Source organism: Poecile atricapillus, chromosome 1 (assembly GCF_030490865.1).
Source record: "Poecile atricapillus isolate bPoeAtr1 chromosome 1, bPoeAtr1.hap1, whole genome shotgun sequence".
NCBI classification, from domain to species: Eukaryota; Metazoa; Chordata; class Aves; order Passeriformes; family Paridae; genus Poecile; species Poecile atricapillus.
The window spans coordinates 150,982,574-150,997,595 of record NC_081249.1 but is presented as its reverse complement, the minus strand read 5'-3'; the positions used below and the strand labels follow the sequence as shown (position 1 = coordinate 150,997,595).

At 37.2% G+C, this 15,022-nt stretch overlaps 1 protein-coding gene across 4 annotated transcripts in view; it reads right to left on the bottom strand.

Annotated features, from left to right (window-relative positions):
* Nucleotides 1-15,022, bottom strand: part of MEIS2 (Meis homeobox 2) — a 174,604-nt gene that overhangs the window by 138,829 nt on the left and 20,753 nt on the right. The window lies entirely within an intron of this gene.

Genomic DNA, 15,022 nt, shown 5'->3' with positions numbered 1-15,022 from the left:
GCAGGTTATTTGGTGCCAAGTTTGCCAGTCAGTATCATCAATTCGAAATATGTGCTTGTTTGTTTTTAACAGGTGTTTTGAGAACAGCACAGGACAGGAGAAAAGCTGTGTTAATATATTCATTTAGTATTTATCCTTAATTCTGAAAATCCCCTTCCGTCTGAAACATGACAAAATTTCACCTCAGGTGTTTAGACACATAGAGATGGAGCTGAAAAGGAGTGCAAATAAGTACTTCTGTTACCTCACCAGCCTGATGATCCATGCACTCATTTCTATAGAACTTTTTTTCTCATCTGATAATCACAGACCTGGGCTTACACATGGTATAACCCATCTATTTATAGAAAACTACCTTTTATTGTGCAATTGATGTTAGCTGTAGAAGAAAAAAGTAAAATTGAAGCTAAAAACCCAGTACACTTTAGATAATGAAACATAACCATGGACTTTAACTCCGTCTGTTCTTCTGAAGATCATTTGTTAGAGTTTGCTTCACAGGACAAAGAGGCAGAAGAAATTAAAATAGTCTAAAACCAAAATTGTCTTATCCACATCAGTTGTGCCACAGAACCAAAATAATAGATTGCTCTTAAAACTGAGTAACAGCAAAACATAACAATAAGATTTACACATGCACCACTGTCACATTTGTGGGTCAGTTGAGATGGTGCATCACAATTTCACAAAATACACACACACAGATACACACTTCTTGCAGGTGTTATCTCAGACTTGGTCTGCTGAGAAGCCAAGTGAATCCCCACAGCGACATTTGAAGGTTTAAAAGCTCAAGTTTTTGTTTCTAAATGCCTATGAAAACATTGCCTATGCTCAGAGGCCTTTTAAAACAAAACCAAAGCTTTTAAAGCTTCAAAAGCGGTCATGGGAATTTGCTCATCAGGAGGGAATCCTAAATGAAGGCCAAGATTCAGTGGATTCCCCTGGACATGAGAAAAGCCATAGCCTGTCTGCAGTTCTACAGTTTCTTGTAACAGATGTAGGCTGATTCAAGCTAAACATAAGAAACCTTTGTTCATGCTTTACATTTTACAAAACCAACTTTTGAAAGGTTTATGTCCCACTATTCTTTGCTATACTTTAAAAACCCCCAAAAAACAACACCCCCCCCAAACCTACCAAGCAAAGAATACAATACTACTGAAAATCACCCCGAGGAAAAAACCCTACCTTCATGGATACTTAATGCAGTTGTGAGACCGGCTCCCAAAGTCATTAACTTAAATTTAAAAATAGAAGTAGGAGGGGTGGAAGCTAAGCTTAGAATTTCTCAATTTATAACCTTAATTACATATAGCACAGGAAGGAAACTGACTGTTGCTTTTTAATATATGGGAGATGATTTAGACAAGACAATATTCTAACGCTATTGTAAAGGCCTAAACTGCTTTGAAAAACTTCTTATTTTTAAAAACCAATGTTTTCTACCTATGGCATTCTATGAAAAAAAAAAAAGTTCCTAACAAGTTGTTTAAAGGACTATTATACAAAGCCGGCTAGAAAGTAAAATTAAAGTGGATCAAATCTGCCAATTCAGTTATTTAAAGCATAAGAAGCCTGGTGTAAATGAAGTCTTTTTTCTGAAAGTGTGAGATACAGCTTTTACTCAGTTTTAAGGTAAAGCACACAAGTAAAAAACCCATGGTTTCACCTGAATTTAACAGCAACATTCCTGCCAACAGACCTCCTTTTTCTTTTGGATGTAATTATCTCATTTGGCTCACAGAAGTTACACCTTGCTCCACTGAAATAAGACAGGCAACTCTACAACAGCCAAATAGCATGGAGAATGCATAAGAGCAGAGGGTATTATGTTGGGTTTTTAAACATTCAAAAACAACATCTTTATCAAATAATCTAAAATAAAATTAATCCTACTATAACAAACAGCTGTTTGATGGAAGACAGGAACAGAGGACGAATACATGGATCCTCCACTGGACATCTGGTCATGCATGAGTAAATCCTGCTCATTACAGCCACAGTACAGAACCCTTTACATCCAGGAGTACTACAGTGGCAAGCAAAGCAGGTCCAAGTGGACGGTTCGAGGGTTTTCCTCAGCTGCAGGGTGCTCTTTGCATAGTTTACAAATTACGTGCTCAGTCTCCTAAGAATAACTGAACCTTACAAGGCAATCCTCTGAGGAAGCATGTAAAATGTTTATATGTGAATAAACAAGGGAAAAAAAATAGTCATACACCTACTGAGAACATGAGCAGCTCCTCCGAGCTCATGTAAGGCAGTCATGAAAGTAGCATGAAGAACAAACTCAGATCTGTACTCGCTGATTATATGGAGACAAATTATATAGAGATATTTTTTTGCCGCACAGGCACGCTAAGATTGAATCAATTCTGCCTTCAGATGTACAGACTGTGCTCCCACCAACTCCCACTGAAGTCAGAATTTGACCTATTGTGTACTTTACATTCACATCAATGAAGTCAGTAAGAATGCAGAAAATTGCTTTAGAAAGATATAAAATTCTTTACTAGTTCTAAAATAAAAGAACAGCTTATTTCTTTTAAACAAACCAGATTGATAGCCATTTGGAGGAGCTTAAAGGAGGGTTAATTGGCATACAGTAAACCTCAATTCTGACAGTGTGGACTTCTAGCTAAAATGACATTCTCTTTGGTGGTCTTAGGATTGTAGGATTAGTTTACAGGAAAGTAGAGAGGGGTTTGAAGCCAAACCCTGAATGTCAGTGATGAATTACCAGATTAGAAAGGCCTGCCTAAACTCAGATTCAGAAGGGAAAACAAAATAACAAAAAAGGGGAAAATTTGTAGCTAAAACTGAGTTATAGATTATTAGCATGAATGAAAGATCTTTAAAAACAAAAAAAGAAATCAATAAAGCCCTTCTTTCATAAAACCTTGCTCATACACAGAACTTCATCTGAAACTATGCTCAGAGCTGGGAATATGAACTGCTAATAACATCTAATAACAGGGAAATAATTAGGATAGCCAATTCACAAATAAATGAAAGTGTTTCATCTATCATTGCAGATATGAACTAGAGATTTTCTTGAAATAGATAAGGTAGGATGAGTTTCATTTTTCTGAGAGAAGAACCGAGAAAGTTGGAGCATTTAGAGTGTAGCATATGCAGTATAAACTAAGTCAAAACTAAGTTTGTGAACCTAAGAGAATTTCCCTTAAAACTGAAAGAGAACAGTAAAATCGGAAAGTAATTAAAATCTAAGAAATATTCTACACTAATATGATGGTCTTTATTATGTCTTTTTAACTGAATTGCTACTTCTCTCTTGGATGAATTAGGAGCACTGCAATAATTTTTTTTCTTTTTAAGATTCTTTCACAAGCAAAGAACAGAACATACAGAACTGTAAGTCATACGGGATGTTAGCACAGATCAGCCTATCCCCATTTCCCCTAAAATGAAAGGCATGTATATGTATTAAGCATTTTGGTAACCTCTAAATCAAAACTTAATTTTGTAACATTGTAAACACATGGAATTTACCTTTTTACACAAAATGGATAAAAGACTGCTGACTAAATATGTCTATTAAAATAAAGCATTAATTAAGTTTAACGCTTCGCATCTAGAAATATGTGTCTAAATTTACCACTGAAAAAAAAAAAAAAAGATATGAACCAGAAATATTTTCTTACTCAAATACGTTTTCACATTGTGACAGATGTTTTGCAGAAAATATGCTAAGTGTCTGAATACACAAAATGAATCTTAAGTGCATGAACTCAGAAGCACATGAAATATAATCAACAGTCTAATAAGCTAAAGTAGATAAAACTTACCAACTTTAAGGAAAATATTTGTAGCCTTAGATTAGAGTAAAAGTGTCAATTGAAAACAAATCCTGCAAAGGCTGAGGTGGTCAATATTAACCCCACTGTGGGCCTCCTGATTTCAGTAACAGGACTTGCAATATACACAGTAACACAATGTAATAGACTTTGCCAGTCTAAGGTCCTACTTCAGCTGCTGTAGGCACTCCTAAAAATGGCAAGTCTATGTTGATATATACATAGCAGTTTTAGTCCTTTGCCATTTCTTGCCTAAAAAATATTTGCCATCTCCATAATGTTAATTATTAGATTAAAATCTTTAAAAATGTCAGATCATAGTTTGGACTTCATCTTAATACTTAGAAATAAAAATAAAAGGCATTAATGGAGAAATAATATAAAGGTGACAGCCTTTGGCTGTAGAGAACACATGGGGCTCTAATAATTTTCTCAAGGCAGAGAGCTGACAGTTACATTCATTGGGTTTTACATGTTCTATGGCCTGAGCATTTCTCATTCAAAACAGCTTTATTAACAATCTGAGAGCACGGAAAAACAAGTTAAAAGAATCCTGCTATAAAAACTGACATCCTCCTTTTTTACTTTTTGCAATAATTTTCTTTATATAAAACATTAGCAAAGAAAAATAATGTTTGGGCATGAGGTGGATACCATGGTTGTTTCAAACAAGGGAATTATGTATCCAGCTAACAGAAGTCCATGAACACCAAGCAATATAACCAGTCAAAATTACTGCTGTCTCAATGAAGCACTTGGGATACTGTTTGAGCCAGGACCTCAATATGTTAGGTACTGTACAAATAAAGCACACGGACAACCCCTTTTTTTTTTTTTTTTTTTTTTTTTTACTGGCAGAAGCCCAATGTACCTCCATTGATTTCAGATGTATTAGGAAGGAGGGGCCTGATCCAAAGCTCACTGAAGTCAACCAAAGTCTCTTTCTGTTGATTTAACAGGCTTTGGATTAGTCCCTAAATAAGAACAGATTTTGGCTCAGCTAAAGGATTTCACTTAAGCCCTCTGCTTGTTCAAGCATCTAGTAGGAGCTAAGAGAACACTGCGGTCCTTCTGAGTAGGAGGCTGTGCTCATTCCAAACTATCCCCTTTAACAGATGTACAGGGTCAGGAGTCCCACGAAACGGAGAACCGTCAGTAAGTGGTAAATCTGAGGTGCGAGGAATTAGGAAGGAAACTTCAAGCTGAAAAATTTTGATTTGTGCTATTTGTGCGATGTTCCATCCTCTTTAGGCAGGAGTGTAAAATTAGAGAGGGAGTTCATGTGAGTTTCCCAATTTTACGCTCGTAAATTATTTAAAACCTTAGCACCAAGTCCCACAATAAAATGGTATGTGTATTTGCCAAATTCCCTTTGCTGAACTCTCTGTGAATGAGGGCTGCCTTTAGTCAAGGTATGACCAACTTGCAGCTGTAAATGGAGAGGCCCAAGGAAAATTTAAACATATGTAATTGCTTAAACAAGTGTCACTACAGTAAGCTGGTGGGCATAATGCAAGATTATAAGGAAAAGTGCACTCTTTACTTATTTAAGAATTAAATGCCAGGGTTGTCAAAAAATTTCATGGTACAAATCACATATTAATAGAAAATTTACTGAATTCCCCTGTCTCGCTTTCATGGCTGCTCCACCAATCCTTGTCATTTATAGCAAATGCTTTGTTTACACAAGAAAATAGAAGACCCCAATCCTAGCCTGTGCATGAGGAATGTATAGTGCCAAGGGTGTACAAAGGTAACCATCCATAAAATAATTTGAGCCCATTCCATGAGTTATGAGGCCAGCAGTTTAGGACAGCACTCAGTGTAAGTTTGAGCATCTGGAGTTAGCAATGGACTTCAGCCTCAGAGCAGCTGGGAAGTCAGTGAAGCAGGGGGAAACCACTTTGTCTTGCTCTTTCCTGGGCTCACTGCCCTGGCTGTAGGTAGGAATGGGGTCACCAGGGCCATTGTGCCAGCTCTGCCACCAGATAATTTCCCTGTGTTAGCTCCTTATGCCAGGGTAAAGACAGCTTCACAAATAACCTAAAAGCAGAGAGGCTATGGGGCTGTCACTTATAACCCACCCATATGTATCAGTAGAAAACAAACAATCATTTACTTTCTCCAACTCCACACCTACCTGCATTAACATATTGAGTACAATCAAACAGAAGCAGTCAAATTCCTTTAAGTTAAATCTGAGTTTACTGCAAAGCTTTAATCTGTCCAACAGAGAAATTTTCAAAACTGTTGGCATTTAAAGAAATTAACTGAACTGAAAGCACAAATTAATTTTTCTCTGAAGCTCAATTTAACATATAAAAACCACCAGAGGAAAAAAATTATTCAAAACTTTGCCATGCAAATATAAAAAAAAAATATTAAAAATCCAGTGCTTATTAACATTTGTCCTCCAGAATGTAGGGTATGATGAAATTTTGTTCTAAATTATATGAAGAAGTATTAGAACTTTATGGCTTATACCTTTCTGTAGATCTTACATGTCTTAATGGCAGTAGCTCCTATGGAAATTATAAAAAAAACTCATAGGGGATTTTTTGTGTATTTTTTTTAAGATAGGAGAATCATGCTTCGCTTTCATTCATTTGGATGCATTTGACCCAAACTTTGCATATATGAAAACGGTAGCAGCTCTGCTCTTGCTACTGATTCCATGCAAGAAGGATCAAGATTTTATGGGAATAGTGCCTTTTTCTTCTCTCCTCTGAGAAGGAAGAACTGCTTTTAACTGACTCACACTGCCTTCCTTCAAACTTTCTCTGGACAGTCCTCCATGATTCATGAACCAAAGACAGTACATGAGTACTGTAACTGTCATCAAGACACCTAATTGGTGCACTTTAAAATATTATTCTTGGATTCTGTAGAGAGCCAGGCTACTAAATCTGGATTGGTGTGCATAAGACTAAAGAAGGTAATAAACAACTGTAAAACAGTAACACAAAAAGGTTATCAACTCCCCCTCAAAAGGATAAGATGTATTTCATAATTAACAAAAAACACCTAAATAGGAAGCAGATTATTCATGATACTGCTGCCATCTCTGAAGCCCTAAGCTTTTATTCTTAGCCACCACTGCCTTTGCATCTGCTGAAAACTCACAGGCAACAAAGCAGGGGGTATACTCCATCTTCTCATGCCAGGATGAGAAAAATCAATGTCCATGTTTAAAAGACAGAGCTATTGATGTGCAAGGTCACTAAGCATCACAACCCATTCTATAGCTCTAGAGTACTAAGGAATTCCTAAAGAAGAAGAAAAAAAAACCCAGTGCATTTTATAATCTTGTGTAAAACCAACATTACCCTTGAGTCCCAGGAGCTAAATACAAACACAGAATTCAAGTGTTCCTTGGTCTACATTTGCTGTGCTTATTCAGGGGGAAAGAAACAAAACCACTAAACAAGGAATACCCGTATATAGTGATACAACAATTTTTCAAACATTGGGAACACTGCTTTAGACTTTTCATCATTATGGAAACGTCACTGAAGAAGTGGTGATGTGATCCATGCCATCCTTTTTTTTACTACTTTATAAGCCTTGTTCATTATAAACAAAGCTGTAATACAAAGTTAAAAAATATCAAGGCTATTTCATTCACATGTTTTCATCTTTGTGGAAAAAGGAGGATGTGTTTTTAAATAAACAATACAATAATTTACAAATGCAGTATATCCAGAGCTTATTTTATCAAATTCAAGGAGGCCAAGAGAAGAACACACTTGAATTTTCTACATAAACCTGCCTTTCTGGAATATCAGAGCAGTCCATGGCAACAGATGACCGTTCCATACAACTCATGGAACTCTAGTGCCCATTGCACAGACAGGGAAGAGCACGTGTCAGAGAGGGCAGGTGACTTACGCAAGGTCCCCTCAGATTCAGAGCTGCAGTTAGTCACTCCTGGGTACACAGACACACCTTTACCCCATGAAAAGCTGAGAAGTTACAAGGGAGCCCACCAAAATAACAGATGTCTTCCCAGTGGCCATACTTTGTTATTTGGATAATGCCTGTGGGTAGAGGGATAATTAAGGTGGCTGTCACTGTTCCCCTGTATTATCCTGCTTTTTTTATAGCTCACAAAACTCCAGAAGGTTGCAAGTCCAAATTTCTACATGTGTTTTCAGGTGTACTTTGTTATTCTTGTAAACATTTTAAAATACTCTTTAACATTTACTGCATGCACAAAGACTTTCACAAACCAGTAGAAACCACTGGTTAAAATGGCAATCATTTATTTGAAGAGGCTATCTTAAATGCATAAACACTCATCTGATTTTAAAAATCCTCAGCTTATCAAGACTTACATGTAGATGGGTAGATGGCTTGATTTTTTAGTGAATGAATAACCTATCTGAATCATACAATAACTTAAGTGAATAGGAAGGTAGAAAATAGGATAAGCCTTTAGCCTATATAAATCTTCCTGCAACCTCAGCGCCAACTTTAACAATCTGTAGTACCTGTTACTAGAAATTATACTATGAAAGTATATTTAGACACCACATTCAGGTTTATTCATATCCTGCAATCAGTTACTTAAATGAGAAGTGATTTTATAACTGAAAAGCAACATTTTGCAGTAATTCAAAATCAGACTGGTTTGAGAATTCAGAACTGTAAACAAATACGTCAAATCACGTTAACAGTGAGATAAACACAGCTGTCAAGTCTTCTTCACCTGTCCTACTTCCCCTGCTATATAGATAGAAAAGCTGCTCAGAAGGTGTAAGAATCACAGGGTGGTTAGCACTCCTCTTCTCAGGCAAAAAGACAAGGCATTAAGACAAAAGGCCAGCATACTACAATGCATGGTGCCATAATGCAGTGTTTGATGCTCTAGAGGGCCTTCAACAAGTACTGTACAGCAAAAAAATCAATCGAAAATCAGCATGATAACAGAGCATGAGTTGCCCTGTAATAGCCTTAAGCCCCACAAGGCCATCGGGGTCCCTTTCATTCAGCAGGCTGCCCTGAGCTGGGTGAGCCTGCCCTCCCGCCCCAAGCGCTCTGCAGAGGTCGCTGCCTCTTACCCGTGGCTTTCACCTTCCTTCTGGTTGTGCTAGGGGTAGAGCTCATTTTCTCCACAGTGGCTATTATGGGGCCATGTTTTTGATTTGTGCTGGAAACTGTGCTGATAACATAGGGCTGGGGTTTTTCTGCTGCTGAGCAGCACTTGCACAGTATCACCAGCACCGAGGCTGGAGGGCACAAGAACTTGGGAGCACACACACCTGGGACAGGTGACCCCAGCTCACCAAAAGGATATCCCCACACCATATGGTGCATTGCTCAGCACACAGAGCTGTGGAAAAGAGAAAGGAAAGATGCCCAGAGTGACGCAATTGTTGCCCCAAGTCACCACTCTTATGCATGATGGAGCCCTGCTTCCCTTGAAATGGCTGAACACCTGTCTGCTGAGGGGAAGCACTGAATGAATTCCTTGCTTTGCTTTACCTATTCCATTGTCTTTATCTCAACCCATGGGTTTTTCCACTTTTACCCTTCAGATTCTCTCCCCCATCTCACTGGCAGGGGAGGATTGGGAAAGTGACTGTGTGGGGCTGAGCTGCCAGCTGAGGCTAAACCACAACCACCTTGCACAGTAAGGGAGACCGACAGTGGTTCCTTTAAACTTTTAGAAGTGGAATTTTATTTTTCTTGGCATAGATTTGAAGCCTTTCAGTTCTCTCTCTCTCTGTCTCTCTTTTTTTTTTTTTTTCCTTTTTTTTTCCTTAAATAAATATCTCCTCTAAGTAAATCTACTGATTTTGGACTGTAAACACCCTCAGCATTAAACAGATCCCTCCAATCCTATGGCTGAAGTTACAGAGGCGATTCCTCTGTCCTGTTTAACAAAGTACAACTCTAGATGTACAAGAGAAAGAAATACTGTTCAATTCCACGCAAATTGTTATGCATGCAACAAAATGGGCCTACAAATATTTCACTCATATGGTAGGTTTAATTTCAATATTTCTTTAATTACTTTCCAACAATGTCTGGTTTCTGTTGAATTTACGCTAGTACTTGGCATTTGATGCAACCCCAAAAAGATAAGATACATATGTCCTCTCTTCACAGTCTTGGCATTTTTACCTTAGCTCAGGCATTGAAGGGATTGGTTTGAAAAATTACCTTGCTGATTAGATGGGTTTTCTGGTAAATATATTGCATTAATCTTGACATTCTGAATATGACATAAGGTATACAAACGTTCTGTCTGACTCAACAGCAACATATCATGGCTTAAGGAGGACATGTATGCCGATCTCTGTGAGCAAAGAAAGAGCTAATTGGGAGTTAGATTCAGTGTGATTATCAGCTTGTTTATGATAAGGGAGTGCTCTTCTGAATAGCACTGTAAATTCATTCCCTGATTGTGGTGTTAAACCACAGCATATCCCTCACCCCACCCCCCCGTCTTTTTTTTATTTGGTTAGAAGGGGCTTTAAACTATTTTAAGCAGATGACAGTGTCATGCTTTGATTTTCGTCCATCTTAAAAAATAAATCAGCTACATGAGCCTGATGTCAAATTTCACTTTCTAGTCGGAGAAAGGCACATTTTGAGTGTTTACTATAAGAACACATTTCGGCAATTTTTCCCCATGTCATTATGAACATTAGACTGACCCAATTAATATGAAATGTTTCTATGCTGCTGGAACAGACCGTGTTACAGAAAGAGCCATTTGCACAACCTGTTCATGATTATGGGCCATAAGGACACAAAGATGGCATAGACATTTGTGGACCATCTGAATTCTTACAGAGGAACGGGAAAGAGGGGGGAAAAAAAAAAAATTGTTAGCTGACTGTTGTGGGTCATGTTTTTTAATCCAGAGTATTGGACATGTAACACAGCAACAAGAGCTGATCATTTTGTTTAATCACCTTTTGGATCTGTGCCAGATGGTCTCTATTGAGAGCGCTGCAAACAGAGAGAGATGAACTGCGTCTAACATGCCACTAGAGCTTTCCCGTAAATGTCTGAGAACTGAATCCAACAAGAATTTAGTCTCAGAGCAGAAAGGGATACATTTAAAAACTATGTGCATTAACTATACTTTTCCCCATAGAATCCTCACTTGGCATGAATAATTTACCCTCTCTTATGCTAATGGGATCATGAAAGTATCCCTGTGTCTTTAGTGCAGCTATTCTCAGCTTTCAGTAATTACCCCACCCAGTGAAAATAACATGGCTCCTGCAGCTGAACGGCCTACCAGTACCTGGCAATTAGAAGGATCATGGCTGACACAGGAGCGCTCCAGAGATGGACACACAGGCTTCGGCAGCCTGAGGAACAGTTTGAAAAATTAAAAGCCTTCCACTGTGAACACTTCCGTACTTGCTTAGGATCAACGTGGAGAGAGCAGCTCCTGCAAGGGCATTCTTATTTTTCAAGGACGACACAGAGTATTCCAATGTACTCTTCAGGCACCCCCACATTAGGAAATAGAAACATTTCTTGGTCATCGACACTTAAAATAAAGCTCATGGGTTCGGTTTTTTTTGTTTGGTTTTTTTTAAATAAGAGCTGTCTTAATAAACAAGAGGGAGAGAATGAAAAAGTCAAATAATGAGTGTCCTTCGGTATCTGACAATTTTATCTGCTACACAAAGGAAACCCTGTAGTATTTCATTAATGAAAAGTTTTTATAAAAGCATTACAAAGAACTAAGCTTTGACCTCTGTCCATAGCACTCTGTGTTAGGTAGTTCACTATGTAAAAATTATCAGGCTAAAACATCTGGGAAAGAAAGCTATGAAACAGCAGGGAACGTGGCTGGTTTATTGTTTATCTTTTGTTTATGAGGCAGTATTCAAGTTTAATTACTACTCTAAATTAAACTCTAACAGGCATCAGGAGACATCCCTTTACACAACTATGTTAAAAAAAATCCAGAGATTCCAACACTAGATCTTTAAAATAAATTGGTATATATAGGAAGAAATTAGTCTGTAACAACACAGGAAGATATTTAAGCACTTAATACTGTATATTTGAATGTGTTGCATTTTGAAGCCATTAATATTGTAGCAAACATACAATTATACTTTAGTGAATGGAATGTTATCTAGCATTTGGAGGCAAATTGGGTTAGGCTGAATAGGATCTGAGATGGAAGGAATGGCCTAAGGGGGAATCCTACCTTTGTGTTTTGAAATACAAATGCATAAATAAATATATATACGCACATATACACATACATATATTTAAAAATACCAAGAAACATGAAATCAGAGACAAACCTCTCCACAGTAACAATCTCTTAAGTAAAATATTGCAGGTTTTTTTTCTCTGAACATTCACATACAAAAGTGGAGGAAAGAGTTCACTATGTTTACTGTAAGTGACCAGTTTTAGATGAACTTAGCTGTAGGAAAAAATAAAAGTTGAAAGCAACTAGCAAAAGATTATTCCAGATGGCATCTGTCATATTGTATTTAGGGTTATTTTAAAGAGATTACTGCCACTATGAAAACATTCCATTGACAGAGTTTTACTAGGCTGCATTTGAAACCCCAGCAAAACATACTACAAATATGGAAGTAAATGTGTATGTAGATTTTTTTCTACATCTGAATATACAAACCTACATGGATTAAAAGGTAAGAGTGAGGTGAGTAACTTGAATACAACTATAATATTTTAAACACCACACACACACACACTCTAAGCTGTAATTTAATAAAAGGTGAGGAATCTGCAGTTGCTACCAGCCTGATTATTAGAAAACTGTACAGTAAAATGAAAATTCACTCTGAAATTTTAATGCTACTTATTGAACAGTGGGTAGGGACACACGTCTTTTTGCAGTTATTAATTGCTGGAGTCAGCAAACATTTATTTTTTCACCTAATAGACAGAAATAAAAGAAAGGATGGGAGGAGAGCAAAATTTGACTATATTTAGCTAAGCTGGTTCTGGCATGATCATGGTTAATGTGCATGTGGTGTGCAGTGTGAGCTCAGCAGTTACTGGGCCAACTGTCTCAGTATTTCTGGGAATTCTGCCTATTCACAGTGCAGGGATTGTTCAATTGCTGCAAAATGTACAAAATGAATTTTACAAAAATGAATTGTAAGGAAGGCCCCATTACAACCATTTTACAGCAAAGATGTCAACATCAATTTTTCTTTCATGCATAGCTAATGATTAAAACAACATATTCCATTTGCCTAAGAATTTATTTCTTATTGGCACATCAAAATATTGAAATCAAAGTTATCTGTACTCTACCCTTATTACTCATTGCTGCTGAACCCACACCATTGTTCAAACCATGAAAAAATAAAGCAAACTTGGCAAGAAATACTTAAAACAAAGGCTCATCAATATTCTCCAATTTGTCAACATCTCAATTACAGCAATGGAAAAAATGTAAATTTCATGTGCTTTGAACACTAAGGGGTCTATTCTTCTGTCAGTGCACATGCGTAACTCCCATCACCATTAATGGGAATTACTCATACATATCAACACAAGGACGGGCCCCTCAAACTTGAAAGGAAAAGATGAATTAATAAGGGCTACTCGCTTCCTGTATCTTCCTCAGTTGAAAAAAGTCATTGTTCTTTAAGAGTTTTTCATACTTCATACAGTTCACCTTTATGAGAACTGTGCCTTCTGAAATAATGCATCTCCAGTGAAGCATTATTTATTAGAAAGTTTGATTTTTCAGTCTGCATGTTTGAGCCTTTCTGTCAGGAATTTCCTTTCTTACAGAAGGCAGCTCCCTCCCAATAAAACCATACCCTATCGCTTTATAGGTAAAAATACAAAGGAATAAAAATGTGTTCTGAATCTTTATGATGAATATGCATACTAGCTTCAGCAGGCTTACCATACTTGCAGAACTAGGAGAAAGAAGTTATAGCATTAGCTTTTGGATTAGCTTCTGAAGATTTTGCATGAATATGTTATTTTTTAATTGTTGCTAACATCAACATATTCCTCTCCTTTTTCTAACTACTGGAGTTTGGCTCTAAGCTTTGTGTAGTGCCAGTAGAGTTTCTAATACTAAAATAGACCTTTGGGCTTTATTACCTAGTTTTGCAAACAAATTTGATTTGCATGCTGTCATTATTACAGGATGGTGCATACTGAATAAGAAATAAAACTACTTAGTTTTTCCAACAAACATCAGTCCAGAGAGTTAACCTGTGATGGATGCTTCATTTAAGTTAATATCTTAGTTGACTTTGTCCTGAATCAGATTATGGAGCCTTTGCCAAAGAAAGCTATCATGGACAGACATCAAGCTGGCACAGAAGTGCTTCTAAACTACTTTGAGATTTGCCCTAGAGAGTAGCCTCAGATATTATTTATAAAGGGGCAGATCATTCAGCACAAGTAGTTACATAAAAAAAAAATAATTAAGCCTAAAAAGCCACACAAAAATGAGCCACCCACTCATATGTGTAAAGCAAAATAGATATGATACTCACTTATATTTTTACTGGTCCATAACCTATCAACATTTTCTAATCTCTGGCTTCTTACTTATGATCAAGTTTGTAACCCCAAGTCTAATCCTAAAAAGATGCTGAACTTTTTGAAAAGTCCTGAAGGAAGACAGCCTCCATCTGACTTGATGGATCAGGCCCTTTGAGTGAGTGAACTATGAATATGACAGATCAGGTATACAATCCTGGTATCATAAAATATGAAGCTGAAATTATTCCCTGGTGCTTTCCTGTAGACCACATGTTTTTAAACCTTAAAAAGATTTATTTCCCATTTTTCATGCATAATCTGCCATATTCATTATTTGCAATATCCCATAAAGAAATTAAATAGGAATTAAAGTCTGGGAGCATCATATCCATCACTGAGGTACAAACTGATGCCAAATTCTAGAAGTCATTTAGGCTTTTATGTAAAGGCAGTGGCTGTTTTCACTTTGCTTCGCAAAGAATAAAGAAAACACAATACCCCAGAAGACTTTCAGATGTGTTTTTTCCTCTCCAAAGAAAAGGGTGGATGATAAAGCTACACACACCTTTTAATCTTCCACTTAGAGTTTTTACACATATATTCCTTGGCAAAAACCCCAGGGTCTTCTCTTTCCCCTCCCCTTCTCTCACCCCCTTTCCTGCCATCTCCCTTGCTATAACTCAGCTAACCCAACAGAACCAGTCAGTTTTAAATTTCAGTTGGGACCC